General features: G+C 36.8%; 1 protein-coding gene across 10 annotated transcripts in view; it reads left to right on the top strand.

Annotated features, from left to right (window-relative positions):
• Positions 1-18411, top strand: part of C8H4orf33 (chromosome 8 C4orf33 homolog) — a 583530-nt gene that overhangs the window by 136495 nt on the left and 428624 nt on the right. The window lies entirely within an intron of this gene.

Raw genomic sequence — 18411 nt, 5'->3', positions numbered from 1 at the left:
TCCCATTTATCTTTTCCTTTTAAGTTATAGCATGAGACAAAGAGCTAAGATTTTTAAGAGCAAATAGGTGCTCAGCGGTAATGACTTTCCCCTTCCAAGTCCCTTCATATCCAGCAAAAAAAGCAACATAAGTACCATGGCAGCAGTAAGAAACAACCCTCTGCCATTCCCAACTAACTGTGTAGCCAGCCTGTCACAACCAACAACCTTTCTTGTTCCTGTCTTTTGGTTTTTATACTGAAGATTAATTCTGCTGTTATATCAGATATGTCAACTTCTCCGTTTTTCTTAAATAGTAACAAACACCATCTTCACCGTATTTGAAAAAGAAAACTGACTGAAAGAGCTAGAGGGGAAATTGAGAAACTAAACCATTTTCTAAAGGGGCATTGTGTAGAATAGGCCCTCAAAAATATTTGTTGAAAAAATAAATGGGTAAATAAATGCAGTGGAATTATCATTAAGTTCTGTAATCAGAGAGAATGTCTATATCAACTATCTTTTTTTGTTTGTTTTCTTGCCTTTTCTAGGGCCGCACCCGTGGCATATGGAGGTTCCCAGGCTAGGGGTCTAATCGGAGCTGTAGCCGCCAGCCTATGCCAGAGCCACAGCAATGCCAGATTCAAGGCGCATCTGCGACCTACCCTGAAGCTCATGGCAATGGGCAATGCCAGATGCTTAACCCATTGAGCGAGGCCAGGGATTGAACCTGCAACCTCATGGTTCCTAGTCAGATTCGTTAACCACTGAGCCAAGATGGGAACTCCTCATCTGTCTTATTATTCATAGTATTGTAAAATCAATACAAACAAGTTAAAAAAGTATAAGCAATGCAGAAATGTCTTTTTATTTTCTTGGCTCTGGTTTTCCATTGAACAGAAGAAATGTTATTTATCTGACATGCATCTTACTGGTAGACATTTGAGTTTTTTCTAATTTTTACCCTTCTCAACAATGTTTTAATGTTCATTTAAAAAAACTCATTCAAATATTTCTGCAAGATAAATTCTGATAAGGGAATTGAGGTGAGAAAGGTGTAAACCTTTCAAATAATGATACACATTGCCAGATCGCTCTCAAAAATGTTAGACTAGTTTATACTCTAATCAGAAGTGTGTGAGTAATTGTTTCCTCATGTTCTCAACAAATACTAGTGATGCTCTTTTAAAAATTGTCAATCTGAGAGGTGAAAAATTGCACTTCTATTTTTTAATTTAAACGTTTCCAACTAGTGGTGAAGTCGGACATCTTTTCATATGTTTAGTGACATTAATGTTTCTTCTAAGCCTGTCCAGCTTTTTTTTCTTTTGCTGTTTTCAGTTGTGATGCTGGCATCATTTTTCTTATTGATTTGTTAAGACCCTTTTGTATATCAGGGATATTGACCTTTCACTGGTGATCTGTGATGCATTTTTATTAGTTTGTTTTTAACTTTGGTTATGTCATATAATATCATACTTTGTTGTATATAAGTTTATAATTTTCATGTTATTAAATTTATTATTCTTTATTTTTTGTCATGTTTAGAAAATATTTCCTCACTACAAAATTAGCATTAAATGTGACTGGATTTCTTCTAGTCCATCTATATTTTTATGATTTTATGTTTAAGTCTTTATTCCATCTAGAATTTTCTAATTTACATTTTAAAGACTTTCAGAGAAAAATGTAATCCTATAGGCCTTTCCTGTTAACATATTCTAATCATTACCCCCAAGAATGCTTAGAAGAGTCTTTCTTAGAAACATTGAATTTAAAAGCTAAAGAAATAATCTTTTATTTTAAAAATAAAGAAACTGTGTTTGAAAGTTTAGTTAATGTAGTGATTTAGGGGCCAGACAGAAAGTAGACCCCATATCTCTAATTTCTGGTTTAAGAATCTTTTCCTTGTGTTATGCTGATATTTAAAGAAAATATTAATAGAAAAGCTCAAATGCTTCCTTTCTGTTTTTTCGTCTTTAGTAGGAACATATTTTATTCTACATGTCCATGAAAACAATACCTATGTTAATTTTTATTCAGCCATTTTCATCCCACATTGAGTTGGTACACATATTATAGAGTTGAGAACTATAAATGTGATGATGGAGAGTACAGTGGAAAAAATTTAGAATCTCAGGAATGTTCGATCATGACCACTATTATTAGCATGTGTGTGACAATTTAACTTTGAGAAATATCAGTGATCCTAGGGAAGCAGCAGAAAATGTTCTCAAAAGACTGGAATCACTAATCATTTAAGAAAGAAGAAAAAGGACAGTAAATTATAAAAATGTTTGCATTTATTAAATAGTATATTCAATTATGCAAAAAGAGGAAAGTTCAGAATTCAGTGTTAAATGGCTTATATTGTTAGAATCTGTATTCAGCTTCTGCTACTTTTGTGCATAAACAGGCACACCTTTGTCATAGATTTCTACATGCCTGTAAATCTGTTTTCTCATTCCCTTTGCCCTGTCCCTTCACTCTCTGTGGAACTTTTGGTCCTCCCCTCCTGTTCTGGGCTCCAGCCATCTGCTTTCCTTTGCTCTGTGATGGTGATGCCTTCTTCTTTTGGCCTGCCTGTTTGATTTCTGACCTGTGTTTGCCTGATCTTTGGGAGCTGTGAGTCTCTGCCTTCCCTGTGTCTTCCTGATGCCTAGCTCGCTGCTCTTGCCTGCCCTCTGATGTGTAGTCCTTCTGGACTCCTGCCTGCCTGCCTCCCTTACACCTAACTCACTGTTTAGCTCATAACTTCTCAACTAGGGTGAATTCCTGGCTCTCCCGGTTTCAGTTGCTCCACATTAACTGTGCATGTGTATTATAGGCACCATTCTAGCATTCATGCCTAGGATTCAAGACTGCTTCTTTTGCTTTTACCTACTGTGGAGAATATATAACGTAACTACAATTTCAACCTCCCTAAGGCATGAGGATATTTTGAGGTGGGGTCAAGTTACACACAAGTTAGATAACTCACAGGAACACTTTCAAATTGTTTCTTTAGCTAGGCATAGACTTAATATAAATCATAATTCTTTGTGGTTTCCTCTGTTTAAAATTTTCTCCAGAAGTTCCCATCGTGGCTCAGTGGTTGACAAATCTGACTAGGAACCATGAGGTTTCGAGTTCGATCCCTGGCCTCGCTCAGTGGGTTAAGGATCTGGCGTTGCCATGAGCTGTGGTGTAGGCTGCAGACTCAGATCAGATATGGCGTTGCTGTGGCTCTGGCGTAGGCCGACAGCTATAGCTCCGATTAGACCCCTAGCCTGGGAACCTACATATGCCACGGGTGCGAGCCTGAAAAAGACAAAAAAGAAAAAAAAGAAAAAAATATTTTTCTCCAACTCTTGGGAGCATTGTTGTTTTAAAATAAGTTTCATCCATGGAATTCCCATTGTGGTCCAGTGGTAACGAACCTGACTAGTAACCATGAGGATGTGGGTTCCATCCCTGGCCTCGCTCAGTGGGTTAAAGGATCTAAGTATTGCCATGAGCTGTGGTATATGTTGCAGACATGTCTTGGATCCCAAGTTGCTGTGGCTGTGGTGTAGGCCAGCAGCTGTAGCTCCGATTTGACCTTTAGCCTGAGAACTTCCATATGCTGTTGTGTGGGCCTAGAAAAACCAAAAAATCATTCTACTTCCTCCTGAAATCTCAGGATGTCTGATTTCTTTAGATAATATTCCAAGTTCCTGGAGAAATCATCTTGGTACCAAGTCAAAACAGTTCTTTTTGAACCCATCTGACTTATGCCTCCATCGGTGCTATGTGCATTCTGCCCACAAAAAAAAAAAATCTCTGAAGAGTCAGTATCCCCTCTGCATGACACTGACATCTAGCTTTTTTAAAATTACATTTGCTATCTCCATGATTATTTTTTAAGGATATGAACTGAATCTAAAAAAAAATATTTTTTGTTTTTTCATAATATATGTCTTTTCCTCAAGCTAAGTAGTACATTCAAAATGAATTATAAATAACATAAAAAACTGCAGAGGTGGAAACCTTAAAAATTAAAACATAATATTATTCTGAATAAGGCATTGCAAATGGATAGTAATTGTATAATGCCTATTATTGCTAATTTTAGATGTGTAAAATACCATTGGTATCCTATTTGTTTCCATTCTTGAGTTTTTGGTTGTTATGAATATAAGGGTTTTTATAGGTTTTCTCATAACTTCAGTCCCCTCACCCTGATTTCCTTTAAGATTTAAGTTTTTCAATTCATGGAAAGGTAGAATATCTCTGACAGCTCTGGGAGGCCTATGCCCTCTGTTCCTTAGACTTGTTTAATGATGCTAGCATACTCCAGAAGTGAATTTTCCAGCCATCAAGATTTTCAGGGTAATTCAGTGTAATTTGGAGACAAGTCTGTGACTGAGGTGATGTGGGAACCAGAGTCTTGTTTAGGGGGCTGGAGGACCAGGGCCTGGTAAAGGTATCAGCGCTGCAGATGCTGAGTTCAACTCACTCCATTATTGATCCCAGAGGAAAACTAGATAAAAGCCAAGACAGAAGTTTAAACACTACACAAAATTAGACTGAAATAGAGTGACTATGGCCCATGGGTAAAAATTTATTCCAGGCTGACTTTTTTTTTTTTTCTTTTTGCCTTTTCTAGGGCTGCTCCTGTGACATATGGAGGTTCCCAGGCTAGGGGTCGAATCGGAGCTGTAGCCACCAGCCTACACCAGCGCCACAGCAACGCGGTATCTGAGCCGCGTCTGTGACCTACACCACAGCTCCTGGCAATGCTGGATCCTTAACCCACTGAGCAAGGCCAGGGATCAAATCCACAACCTCATGGTTCCTGGTCAGATTCGTTAACTACTGAGCCATGACGGGAACTACCCAGGCTGACTTCTCACCAGGAAGGGAACAGCAGCTTATATCCAGACACTTAAATTGGAGCTCATAAAAGTCTCTGCATAATGGAATGAAGTTGTTTAGAGTTGGGAGTTCAGACTTGTTCTACACGGTGTCTTGGACAAATATTTTCTCTGGGTTTCAATTTCCTAACATATATAATGAGATTAATCATACCCATCTTATATAAAATTGAAATTGGTAGTGTTGTAATTACATTTGATAATATATGAAAAATACTTAGAATAATGACTGGCATATAATAAATACTCAATACATGGTAGATACTCTTATTATTGTTATTGTTATTATTGTTACTATTTTTATTGTTAGTTAAGGCTGACGATAAGGGCCAGAGGCAAGCAAGAAGCCTTACACAGTGACTTTTAGCAGTGAGGTTTTGCCACTCATCCTTATAGAATAACTCCTTCTAGTGATATCTAAGCCTTTATTTTTTATTTTTTACTTTTTGCTTTTTAGGGCCTCACCAGTGCATAAGGAAGTTCCCAGGCTAGGGATTGAATTGGAGTTGCAGCTGCCGGCCTATGCCACAGCCACAGCAATACAGGATCTGAGCCATGTCTGCAACCTACACCACAGCTCATGACAACGCCAGATCCTTAACCCACTGAGTGAGGTCAGGGATCAAACCTGCATCCTCATGGGTACTAGTCAGGTTTGTAACCTGCTGAGCCACAATGGGAACTCCTGGTGTTTTAGCCTTTAAAAGTTCCCTAAGATAGAGTAAGCAGTGACCTTATCAATATTTTCTCAGAGAATCTTTCTAAGTTTTTATATTAGATCTCCTTCCTAAAAGCTGGATGTTGGCAAAGGATATATAAGGTGAGGAAGTTATATGAAGAGCTTCTAGTCCTGTCAGTCAATAAAAGTCTTTTAAGTTACATTCTGGCTCATTTGATCCTGAACCCATATAGGAAACATTCTATCTGTTAACTGTAAGGGCTGAGCATTGTAGACTAAGTGGGGGACAAGTACAATAAACCATAAGATCCCTTTAGTAGCTTGTGTGTGTGTGTGTGTGTGTTTGTGTGTGTGTGTGTGTGTGTGTGTGTGTGTGTGTATCTAATGTTAATTGAGAGAATGGGCATGGTGTACAAGATCTGTAAGAAATTGAGTCTGCCTTCAAAGATCATACATTCTTGTAAAAAGAGAAGGTATATACAAATGTATTAGAAAAAAAGTGTTACCTCTCCTCTTTCTTCATGGGTATGGTTAGAGATAAAGTGGTGGGCATAACTAGAAGAGGTTTGCAAGAAATAGACAAGTCTAATGGAACATTTTGTTACCTATTGTCAAAGGACATCAGAACAAGCATTATATTTATTGTTATTTAGGATGGAGGTTGGGGGCAGGCAGAGATAAGCAAGAAGCTAATACATGATGACTTTCAAAGTGAGGAAATAGTCCATTCTGCTCCCCCCATGGAGCCCGTCTGGGGGAAGAAAGCAATGAAGAGTGACTATGAGGGCAATCATGTCCAGGAAGACTCCCTGCTGAGTCTGTCTCCTGCTCTCAAAGGCTGGACAGGAATTAGTCACATAGAATCAGGAGAATAAGGGTTTTAGAAACAGTGCTAAGCAGCTGCCTGGCAGAGAGTTCACAGGCACCAGACTTAACAAGCATTAGGCCAAATCTGCAAAGGCCTGCTGTGTGGTTGAAACATATGAGGTGAATTATTTTCCTTTTCTTTCTGTGAATCCATAAAAAATTGACATTACTCACTGCTAGTGCTTTTGGAGTTGATATTTTGGGGAGAATTATAAGGATAGGTAGGGGAAAATTACTGAATCTGGCTTTAGGTCAACATGGAATATAAATAGAGGCTGCTCAAAGGATCCTGGGACATGCTTGGATTACAAACCAATAACCTTAATAAAGCGTAAGATTGAGAAGTGCCTTAAAAAAGTATAAAAGAAACATCAGAGCTCTGGGTAGTGAAAGGTTACTTCTAGCCGAGGAGTAGAAAGAGGAGAGACAAAGGAGGAGGAAAATTTGCAAAGGAGTTCATTGGATTGGGCTTTGGAAGATGGTGTAGTGGACATTGTGGCTAATTCCCTAGTAGCCACTCTACCCGAGATGATTTGTGTAAACTGATTGTTGTGATTCCATGCCCTTTGTCCAGGATTAGTTCAGAGATGAATAGACCCATGCTAATTTGGACCAATAAAAGGGGTAATATTTGCTGGGACTTTTGGGAGGAAGCAACTCTCTTTTGCTCTTGGATGGGAACAAGGAAATATTGAGCAGCAATTGCTACTGGCAGGACTCCTGCTTCTGCTCCCATGAGAAAAAAATTGTCTTCTTGTGAGGCCATAACCAAGGAGACCAGACTGGAGGGATAGAAAAAGACTGTCTCTCTGCTGTTAATGATACAGAAGGGTGGGATTCAAATGTACGGAGTTATAAATTTCATCACACTATGAGTAAATGTGAGAAAGTTTAAGGTGTGTGTGGAGAGCACCCAAGAGTTCGCCACTAATAATCCCCTCCCCATTCACTAAACTTGTCTATCCAGCATCTGAAAACAGTATACAACAAATGATTTTTGTTGTCTCAAAAAAATGTTTAGTTGTTTAAACATCAAGAGTGTGTTTATTATTGCTTTTGAGCTTTACAAATTGGAATACGGTAAGGAAAAAAAACTATTGTTTGGTGATTCGTCACTTAATGGTTACTTCATTTTGATGTGTTTTAAGAAATCTCTGTATCACTATTTGTGTTTGAGTTTCCATCACATTCTCCTGGTCTACTTTCTGCCACAGCAAGATGTTGTGGAAAAAGCTTTGGAGAGTTATATGTGGCTTTGAATCCCAACTTTTGATAGCGTGGTAGCTAACTTTTGAACTGCATTTTCTTCTACTAGAACAATATTTTCATTAAAATAAATAAAATCTTGTTCATGTTCTAATGTCACTGTAGTTCCTAGAATCAAGAGGACGTTATTTTAGGTTTCTGCAGAAACAGTGGTCCCTCTTCTATAGTTTTCAGGATAAGATGGCTTTAGGAAGAGTCTATTATGTCACAGGATGAAGAGGTTGTTAATTTGGTAGTCTGGCCACATTCTATTAGAAATATTTGTAGTATACCTTATTAAATTTTATACAATTTAAAAAATTAGCCATTTCCAGGTTGTTACATCATTTCTTTTATTTCTTATTTCCTGTTTTACTGAATGGTTCTTGATGACTGGAATGCAAGTTTAATGAACAAATGCATTTTTTTGTTTTGTTTACTGTGGTATAACTAACATCCAGAAGAGTGTTTGAAACATAGTCAGCTGTCAATATATGTTTGCTGAACGAATTAATTATTCAGCACTATTATATACCACATGAGAGCTGGATATTTTTCATGTTAAGAAGAAGGATTTCTTTATCACTATATTTTATTAATCTTGTTAATTGAATTTAATTGTTGTTCTTGGAAATTTATTTTCTAGATGATAAACAATTACATAAAGTATTTAAAATTAAACTACGTAAGCTTTTCTTTACTACATTTTAAAATAACTTTAGATTATGAAACCACTATAATCTGTACATGCAGAATATCATCTTTGTTAAGAAGATGCAGGTGAATAGCTTGATTTAATTAATACTGTCTATTTTGATGATCTTACTTTTTGAACAAAGTAAAAAGTAGAAAATATTTAAATTCTTCTTCCCTTGCTTAATCTAGATATACTTAATTTCATTGGCTGCTGTCATTACCCCTATATTCAGGTTCAAAAGTATCAAAGAAAAGGAAAATGTTAATTTAGTAAAATGAAGATTCTCCTCCACTTTTCTGAACAACCAAAAAAAAAAAAAAACAAGATAAAAAATAATCCTTTAATGGCAAGTTAACTGAAACAAAAATATTTGCAATGATAAATGTCTCTAGATACCTAGATTTACACTGTTTGCCTTGCTGTAAATAAATAGCGACTGTTGAGTAAGAGCAGGCATGAATGACGGTGACTGCATTGTAGGTATAGTGAAGGCATACATCTTGGTGGGAAACAAGGGACAAAGAACATAATGCAATTCAACTGAGAGGGATTTGGGACTTAACTCCTCTTCATGTTGGAGTAAAACCAGATTCATAGCAGTAGAAGGACTCCATAAACGTAATTCACTGAAATGAGAGGGTGATAAAAGGCCTTTTTTCTTGCCTTTTGCAGGGATAAATTACACCTAAAGCTGCAAAAATGCTTCTTTCCAGCTTCGAATTAAGTGTGCTTGTATAATAAACATTTCCGTAACATTCGCTTCTTTAACCTAGACAGCTCAATTAGGGCTATACGATAAAATACAACTTCCAAACACTTTGTGAGCACTTAATGTAACTGAGGGCTTGTTTGCAAGAAATCTCTCAGAAAATAGGTCTTGTCAATTGTTTAAGAAAATTGAATTAGCATTGTTTTTAACAAATATATATGTGTAATATATATATTCTTGAAGATTATTTGTAATTTAACTATTTTAATGTATTTTCATTTCCTTGCTTGTGAAAATCTCTTATTTATTGGAAATCTCCTATTTGCTGGAAAACTGTGAAAGAAACTTGGGAAATTATTACATGTAGGCACAGATGTTTAAAGAAGTCAGAAACTCTGATGACTAGCAAAGAGTACCAAAAAAGCTTTAATCCGAATCTTGAAATTGTCATTAATGGAAGGCAAAATCAGTAATCCTCTTGACTTGGAGTTGTGTTGCTTGACTAATTTGCATAGTTCTTTTCTAGAAGAGAGTAAATATCAGGCCTCTGTAGGATTGGTTGAAAAAAAGACCTCAGATGGATGAGTGTTCTGTACTGTGTACAAGAGATGTTAGACTATCAGCCCAATCTATTCACCTGTGATGTATATATATTTATATACAGATTCTATTTCCATATTTATAAATAGATCCTGCTTTCTGAGAACAATGACAATAGCTTTTTGAATATTCATAAATACCATGTATATGTATAATTCAAGTACCTATAGCAATGTTGTAAGACATTAACTATAATGAAAACCCGAACACGGATTACTTGTAGAAGAAAAGGATCATCGTATCTTTTTGAAAAATTTGTTATATCTAGCTTAAAAGAGGACTCTTCCAGACTAAACAGAGAAAGTTCAGGGAACATCAAAAGATAAAGAGATTAATTTTTAATGTTACACGATGTCTCTGGAAGGAGGTAATTCACATGTCAGTTGCACTTCTTTTCTAGATTGGTTTATCATCATGGTGAGGAGGAGGTGGGAGAAAGTGCCTGAGTTTTTCAAAGGGCTTGTTTACCAGTGTTTCAATCACATGAGATAAATGGGCCTTTAGGGAATTCTTTATTTGCATGTCTAATTATTTCCTTAAATGTGTCCATAAAAATTCATTCAGAAAACTGTAGCAGATTTAAGGAGATAAAATAAGACCTCAGATGGCTGTTAGTAATACAAATAACTTAAAGTGTTTTTGCAAATTGCATGTCAACCACAATTAACAATATGATGTTTATTTTGGTGTGGATGGATACCCTTGATAACACTCCCAGTTATCAGTGGTTCTTTTTTATAATGTCCTCGTAATTGCAGCATTTTGTCTTGCATAAGACAGATGGGTGTGTGGCAAGTGTTGATGACCGTTTGTGCCGATATAGCATGCAGACGCCAACTCCACTTTGTCCCGTGTGCAATGGCTGTCCACTCAGAGAAAGGATCCATGCAAACATTGGAGCTTGGATCACAATCATGAGACTCTAACAGTTCTGCCAGGTTGCAGCAATTTTAGCATTGTCTAATTCGCAGGCAGTGCGATTGTGGGAAGATTTTGAACAAATATTGATTGGTGAGAAGCAGATGAGTGTCATGATTATCATGTTTGGTACTCCCTTTTCTCACGTGGTGTAAAAATCATCTACCCTCCCGAGAAGAAATAAATAAGATATGGAAATGTTGCTCTACTGTGTGAGAAACTAGACAAATATTTTCTTTTCTACCACAGAATGTTTTCTGATGCTTGTCAAAATTTCTTGCGTGTGCTATGATTCTACACTTTACAGCAGTGCTTGCTTTGTGATAGCACTGAGCTTGCACTTGGTATTAATAAAAGCCATATTTGGAGACTTATTGAAATGGATTTAAAAACCAATCAATTAGTCTGGTAATTAATCTGTCAGCTCTCTCCTCTTGCCCTGCCATCGCAATGCTCTCCATAAACTATGACTGAACCAGCAACAGCCCTTTTCTGATGAGGCAGGCCTTAATGATAATGATTGTATCTGTTCTAGGGACGTTTTTGTGCCTACATTCAATCATCTTGATAGCTTTGTTTTCACCATAAACATCAAATGGCGCTATATTGGGAACATTATGTAACAATTAACCACATTTTAATTCATCTGACAATTATGGAGACATGGTGTTGTCATGGAAATGGACTGCTTCTCTGCCATATTAAAAATGAGACTTATAAACGAAAATATTGCTCCCATCAGTTAAGAGGGTGTTTGGCTGCAAATAATAGAAAACCCTACTACATACAGAGTTTGAACAGGCTCTCTTGTTCTTAGTATGTAGAATGACAGAAATTTTATTGCAAGCTCATTGCTGCATCTCCACAGTCCTGTATGGGTCCCAGGTAGGAAGAAAGAAGGAAGAAGAGAGGGCCAGCATTTGCATCAGGAAATCATATCTTCCTAGAATTCTTGGTTTATACATTATTAACCCTTTAGATACTCCTTGCTTTAGTAGAATCTGGGAAATAGTGCACCAAGTCAGATCTTGATTCTGTATCAAATGAAGACAAGATAATGAGATTGGGTAAATTAATAGTATTAGTCATGCTGCTCAAATATGATTTTTTTAATTAAAAATTTTTAATGGTTTTTATTTTGTAGTTGGTTTACAGTGTTGTCAGTTTTCTACTGTTCAGCAAAGTGACCAGTCACACACACACACACACACACACATTCTTTTTCTCACATTATCCTCCATCATGTTCTATCACAAGTGTCTAGATATAGTTCCCTGTGCTATACAGCAGGATCTCATTGCTTGCCCACTCCAAATGCAATAGTTTGCATCTATTAACCCCAGACTCCCTGTCCATCCCACTCCCTCCCACTCCCCCCTAGCAACCACAAATCTGTTCTCCAAGTCCATGCATTTCTTTTCTATGGAAAGGTTCATTTGTGCTGTATGTTAGGTTCAAGATATGTGATATCATATGGTATTTGTCTTTCTCTTTCTGACTTAGTTCACTTAGTATGAGAGTTTCTAGTTACATCCATGTCGCTGCAAATGGCATTATTTTGTTCTTTTTTATGGTTGAGTAGTATTCCATTGTGTATATATATACCATATCTTCTTAATCCATTCATTTGTCAATGGACGCTTAAGTTATTTCCATGTCTTGGCTATTGTGAATAGTACTGCAATGAACATGTGGGTGATGTGTCTTTTTCAAGGATAGTTTTGTCCAGATATATGCCCAAGGGTGGGATTTCTGGCTCATATAGTAATTCTATATTTAGTTTTCTGAGGTACCTCCACACTATTGTATCAATTTACATCCCACCAACAGGGTAGGAGGGTACCCTTTCCTCTGCACCCTCTCCAGCATTTGTTATTTGTTGACTTGTTAATGATGGCCATTCTGATGGGTGTGAGGTGATACGTCATAGTAATTTTGATTTGTACTTCTCCAATAATCAGTGATGTTGAGCATTTTTTCCTGTGCTTGTTGGATATCTGTATATCTTCTTTGGAGAAATGTCTATTCAGGTCTTTTGTCCATTTTTCAATTGGGTTGTTGGGTTTTTTGCTGTTGAGTTGTATACGTTGTTTGTATGTTTTAGATATTAAATTTTATCATCAGTTGCATTATTTGAAACTATCAAATATGATTTTGAAACAGAAGAATTGAATACTTGTTGACAGAGGCTTTTCCATGTTGTGGAATCTCACTCTGCTGAACTGAATATTCAGTTGGAAATGGGCTGTGTGGGGAAGAGTTATAGAGAACTAGAAAACTGGAACGGTTTGATGCTTTTAGTTCCCGGGTCATTTGGTTTTAAATCCAAGGAAACAGAAAAGTCCTCTGCTGACTGAAATATGGCTCCATATTTTCATTCGTCTTTCCTTTTATGGACTCTAGCCTTATCTTTGATATGAGGAAGCTTATAAAAATTGCCACTCCATTGATCATGACCTGCCCTACGAAGACAGACATTTTGAGAAGATAGGTTGTATTCAGGTAAGAAAAGCCTAGACTAATGCCTGCATGAGAGAATAAAAGAAAGGAGAATATAAGGAGAAAAAAAGAAACATGAAATGCTGGCAAATATCTGCCAGGAAATTGATGTTTTTAAACCTTTGCCTGGTTTTACTTTCAATATTTATGATTTTGCTAAGATTACAGAGTGCTTGACATTTTATTGTATCAGTAGTTTCTGAGGCAAAGACAGGTAAATGATCAATTGCTTTGGGTAAAAGTCATTCGTTGGTGTCAGAAACGGTTAATTTTATATTCTGACAATTACGTAAATTAATCCAGTAAACCCAACAAATCTTACCAAGATTTGTCTGGATTTGTCATGAACATTAAAATGTCATCAGCATACATGGTAATTTATACTGCCTATGATTAGCACTAATCCTTCCCATCTCCTGTGAGAATCTAATAACCAGAGCTAATGGCTTTAATGCTAAAATAAACAGTAGAGGATCAGAGCAACATCTCTTCTTCGTAGCTTTGGGAAGTGGTCTGGCATGTGTAGAATATTTTCATGGCATACACTTTTTCCTGGAAGAATATCAGCTGCTTATTCCTCTTCTAAATCAATGTGTTTTAATGCACCATAGAACACATTATTTCATTTGGTGAGTTATATGTCTTGTATTCAATAAAATGTTAATTAGAGTTCCTATGATAAGTATTTAGAATGCTCTAACAGGACTTTATGTGAAATTTTAAAAATATGTCCCTAGGTAGATAGAGATTGGGGTGTATAGATTGACAAGCAATACTTTAGGCTGTCTTTTAGCTCCTGCTTTGCCCAACTTCAGCTGGGTACTTGTGCAGAGCACAACCTACTTGTGATGTGAATCCACCATGATAGTAGATTCTATGTAGTTAATGAGCATAAATGGCACAGTGGTAGATGATTTCTATTAGGTGCCAATACATCTGGATAACTACCTCAAAGAAACAATATTGTATGGCAAAAGTCAACTAATTATCTGTTTATTGAATATGTAAAACCATGCAAATATTTTGATGTTGGAAAGGCTAAAGTCCTTTTTATTTTTGTGGACTAAATATATATAAATTCCTTATCAGTTATATGCCAGGCACTTTCTATATACTTAAACACACTAACAGTCACAACAAGCTACATTTTGTAAACAGTGAAACTTAAGCTCAGGGAGGTATGCAGGAAAGGGCTAACTAGCAGGCCTGGGCCGCTGTGCATTTTCTAAGTCTGTTGGCTTTTGGGAGATGACCTCTGAGCCTTTGGAGAATTCCACCTGCTGCAAGTGTCTTTGTAGGCCTGAGGCCTTGCACCACATCTGATAGTTTGTGCCAATAATATGATTTTTGGTGAATAATTTTTTTTGTATATCTGAAGATTTGGGCCACTTTAGCAGTTTGACCTGTGGGACACTGTTTTCTGAAAGGCTGAGGTCAGTCGCACCCATGTTGTATCCTGTGTGACTGATACCCATTAAAATCTCTGGACCCCAAGGTTTGGGTGAATTTCCCTGGTTGGCAACATTTCACATGCTTTGCCACATCTTGTTGCTGGGAAAAGGAAGCATTGTCCATGTGACTCCACTGGGGAGAGGACAAATGGATGTTTGTACCTAGTTTCTATGGGACTCCTCCTAATGTACTTTCCCCTTTGCTGATTTGAATATGTTCTCTTTCCCTGTGTGGTTACCAAAGGGGAAACGTGGGGGAAGGGAAAATTAGGAGTTTGGGATTAACATCTACACACTACTATATATAAAATAGATAACTAACAAGGACCTACTGTATAGCACAGGGAATGCTACTCAGTATTTTGTAATAACCTATATGGGTAAAGAATCTGAAAAAATGGATATATATGTATATATATCTGATTCACTTTGCTGTGTGCCTGAAACTAACACATCGTAAATCAACTATATGCCAATAAATTTTAAAAAATAAAAAAACCATATATGAATATAACAGCTTTTTGAGTTCTGTGAGTCCTTTAGGCATTTATTGAGCCTGAAGATGGTCTTGGGGATACCTAGCATTGGAGGTTGTGTGACTTACCTTGGTCATATAGATAACTGTGGTATATCAATGATTTGAATAGATACCTTTGGCTCTGAATCAAATGTTCTATTTGCACCAGTTATCTGTTAAAAACTCAACATGTTAACCCCTTCCTATGCTCTCCTTTTTATCCTTCAGTGAGGAGCATTTCTATAGTATCTAGAAGGTAGATGAGAAAACAAAACCATATTTTTGTTCCTCTGGCAGTGGGAGGAAAATGCATGGGCTTAAGCAGATATGAGATTTTGCAGTGACCTTCAGGCTTTTTCTCTGCAAGTCGCTTGTCTTTGTGGTGGAGGTGCCTAAATTTATTGTTTGCAGTTTCCTGCAACTTCCCAACTTTCTCAAAGCTAATAACAAAGCTTAAATAGAGGAGTGGCCTTCTTGGACATTATTCTTTTAGGATTTCCAATGGCTTAGTTATCATCTATTTCCCTGTATTAAATCCATCCTTACTTGAAATACTAGATTGTATCTACTTTTCTAAATGAATATTGAGAGTATTTGGTACTTGAAGTATTTCCAGAAAACCATCCAAAAGCTAGGACTGTAACCAATGAGAGAAGAAAAACAAACCAGATGAACTTTGATTATCCTGGCTTTCTTCTTGGGAACAAACTAAACTATATTGCAAGCAGAGTAGAGCAATTTCACTGGGTTGAGGAGACAGAGATTGGAATTTAGTAGGATTAGACATCTGGAATTTATGAGGCATTGTTCTGGAGAGAAGGGAGCTATATACAGAAAAAGCTCCAGAATTCTGTGCAAGTATTTCCTTAAGATCTTGCCTTAAGACTAAGTTTCTCTTCATACACAGTTGAGACTCTATGACAATGAAAAACTACTAGGTATCTCTAAATTGAATAATTCCAGGGTTCACACAGGGCCTAGAATGGTTTACAGTCTGACAAATGACCAAGGAGAGACTGTACAATTTTATTTTTATGCATGTTGCTGTTAGGTTTTTTGTGCAACAAATAAACTAAATAATTTGCTAAAATAACTTGCTAAAAACTGGCATTTACCCTGTAGATATGCAGCCCCAAAACAATTGCAGGAAGCTTTGCAGCCACAGTGAACTCTCCCCATTCCCCTCCTCTCAATTTTCTCACTGCCATGAAAAGTTGGATGAAGAACCTGATTGGCATTTCTCCAAAGGAGACATACAAATGGTTAACAAGTACGTTAAAAAAAGGTGCTCAATATCAGTAGTCATCAGAGAAAGACAATTCCAAACCAATGATATATCTATCACCTCACACTTGTTAGAATGGTTATTGTCAAAAGTACAAAAGATAACAAATGTTGGCAAAGACTTGGATAAAAGAGTACCATTACACACTATTGGTGGGGATGTAAATTAATATAGTCATTATGGAAAACAGTATGAAGTTTCCTTTAAAAGATTAAAAATAGGGCTACCATATGATCCAGCAAACCCACGACTATCTTTACATCCTAAAGAAATGAAATCTGGATCTCAAAAAGATACCCACTTTCTGATGTTCATTGCAGTGTTACTCATGATAGCCAATATATGGAAACAACCTAACTGTTCATTGATGATGAATGGATAAAAAATGTATATATGTATAATGGAATATTATTCAGCCTTTAAAAATAAGGAAACCTTGCCATTTGCAAAAACACAGATAAAGCTGAAGAACATTGAACTAAGTGAAATAAGGCATATACATAAAGCAAAATTCATGATCTCACCTATATGTGGAAACCACAATAGTCAAACTAGTGGAAGCAGATGGCAAAATGGTGGTTGCCAGGGTCTTTGGAGAGAAATGGGGAAGTATGAGACAAGTGTACAAAGTTTTGTTCTACAAGGGGAATACATCTTAGAGATCTAGTGTACAGCATAATGCCTATAGGTAATGATACTACTGCTTGAAATTTGCTAGAAGATTAGATCTTATGTTAAGTGTTATCACAAAATAACAACAAAAATAATAAATAAGGCAGGAGGAAACTTTTTTTTTTTTTTTGTCTTTTTGCCATTTTCTTGGGCCGCTTTCGTGGCATATGGAGGTTCCCAGGCTAGGGGTCGAATCAGAGCTGTAGCCGCTGACCTACCCCAGAACCACAGCAATGCGGGATCTGAGCCCCGTCTGCAACCTACACCACAGCTCACGGTAACGCCAGATCCTTCATCCACTGAGCAAGGCCAGGGATGGTTCCTAGTTGGATTCATTAACCGCTGAGCCATGACGGGAATTCCAGGAGGAAACTTTTTGAGGTGATAAATAAGTTTATGGCACAAATTGTGGTGATCATTTTATGGATCATATTTATCTCCAAAATCATTAAGTTGTATACATTAATTACGTATAGCTTTTAGCATGCCAAGACAAAATTTTAACTTTAAAAGAACAATTATAAATATGTTCAAGGATTTAAAGGAAAAAAATAAACATAATTATGAGAGAAATGTGAGATTTATAAAATAAGCAAAGGGAAATTTTAGGGCTAGAAACACAGTATTGGAAATTTTAAGGGTTCTCAGTTGTACTTAAGAGGTTACAAGACATTGAGAAGTAAAGATCAGTGAGTTTGAAGACATAACAACAAAAACAAAACAGTCCAAAATGTAGCATAGAAAATATAAAGTTGAAATAAATGAAGAGACCCTATGGCATCTGAGACAACATAAAGTAGTATAAAATAGTGTAGTTGTTTTTCAGATATGGAGCTGACAAATATTTTTTAAAAATAGCAATTTTTTTCTATGTTTTATGAAAACTGTAAATCTACATACACAAGAAACTCAATGAACACAAAGTAGCCTTTCAAAAAGGAAAAAAAAGGGACTTCCCATCGTGGCTCAGTAGTAATGAACCGGACTAGAGTCCATGAGGACACAGGTTCCAACCCTGGCCTCATTCAGTGGGTTAAGGATCTGGCATTGCTGGGAGCTGTGGTGTAGGTTGCAGATGCAGCTTGGATCTGGCGTTGCTGTGGCTATGATGTAGGCCAGTAGCTGTAGCTCTGATTTGACCCCTAGCCCGGGAACTTCCATATACCGCAGGTGCAGCCCTAAAAAGATTAAAAAAAAAAAACCTACTTAGTATGGAATATCATGATCATATTTCCAAAAGTCATCCATAAAAAGAAAATCTTGTAAACACCTGAAGAAAAAAGGACTTAGTACATGCAAGGGAAGAAAGATAGGAGTGAACTGTCACTTGTCATTAGAAGCACACATGCCAGAAAACTATGGAATGATATCTTTCAACTGTTGAAAGGGGAGGGCCTG

The sequence above is a fragment of the Sus scrofa genome, chromosome 8, assembly GCF_054392235.1.
Source record: "Sus scrofa isolate SSC_HxYL_T2T_F1_AM1 chromosome 8, Sscrofa_HxYL_maternal_Yorkshire_Landrace_v2.0, whole genome shotgun sequence".
NCBI lineage: Eukaryota > Metazoa > Chordata > Mammalia > Artiodactyla > Suidae > Sus > Sus scrofa.
This window is presented reverse-complemented; position numbering and strand designations above follow the sequence as displayed.